The sequence below is a fragment of the Mandrillus leucophaeus genome, unplaced genomic scaffold, assembly GCF_000951045.1.
Source record: "Mandrillus leucophaeus isolate KB7577 unplaced genomic scaffold, Mleu.le_1.0 Scaffold663, whole genome shotgun sequence".
NCBI lineage: Eukaryota > Metazoa > Chordata > Mammalia > Primates > Cercopithecidae > Mandrillus > Mandrillus leucophaeus.
Genome location: NW_012107175.1, coordinates 172,792 through 173,352, shown reverse-complemented (window position 1 = coordinate 173,352; position 561 = coordinate 172,792). Strand labels below are relative to the sequence as shown.

At 55.6% G+C, this 561-nt stretch overlaps 1 protein-coding gene across 3 annotated transcripts in view; it reads left to right on the top strand.

Moving 5' to 3' along the window:
- Nucleotides 1-85: 85 nt before the first annotated feature.
- Nucleotides 86-561, top strand: part of PRELID2 (PRELI domain containing 2) — a 94,204-nt gene continuing 93,728 nt past the window's right edge. For 2 of the 3 annotated variants that reach the window (XM_012001525.1, XM_012001526.1), the window contains exon 1: nt 94-158. The gene's annotated coding sequence lies outside the window, so the exon portion shown is untranslated. Of the gene's footprint in view, nt 159-561 lie in introns of all 3 variants that reach the window. The other variant, XM_012001524.1, reaches the window with a different exon arrangement.

The following is a 561-nucleotide window of genomic DNA, read 5'->3' as shown; positions in this document are numbered from 1 at the left end:
GGAGGACACTGGTTAACATTTTTTTGCTATAGGGGGCCTGTTTAGAAGGAATGTCAGCTTGCTGATATGTTCATTTGATTTTCAGTGTCTAGACTGTGGACGTGCACCAGGTGTACAAGTACCCCTTCGAGCAGGTGGTCGCCAGCTTTCTCCGAAAGGTACCGCCCCGCTTCCACCCTCCGGATACCGCGCTGCCTCCGCTGCTTGCCCCCTCTCTTCTCCTCCATCCACGCGGAAGCTGGCATCGTCCGTCTCTCTCTCCAGCCGCGGGCTTTGCTTCAGGGATGTGTGGGTCGAGAGGGATTTCCTCGAAAACTCCCCTTACAGGGAGCGGGAAAAGGCGCCGTGCTTGGCATCACGTTCACACCTGCCCCAGCTGAAAGAAGAGGCTTTCCTTTCAGGAAGAGCCTCGGGGAATGCCAGCTCGCGAACTCTGTGGAGTTGCGGATGACCGACGTGTGGAGCTTTCCCGTTCATCATTGACCCCTTAAAAGCGAGGGGAGGCCATTGGGCAGTCATCCTGGTGTAAGAAATTACAGTGTACTTGTTGTGCTGGCTGGA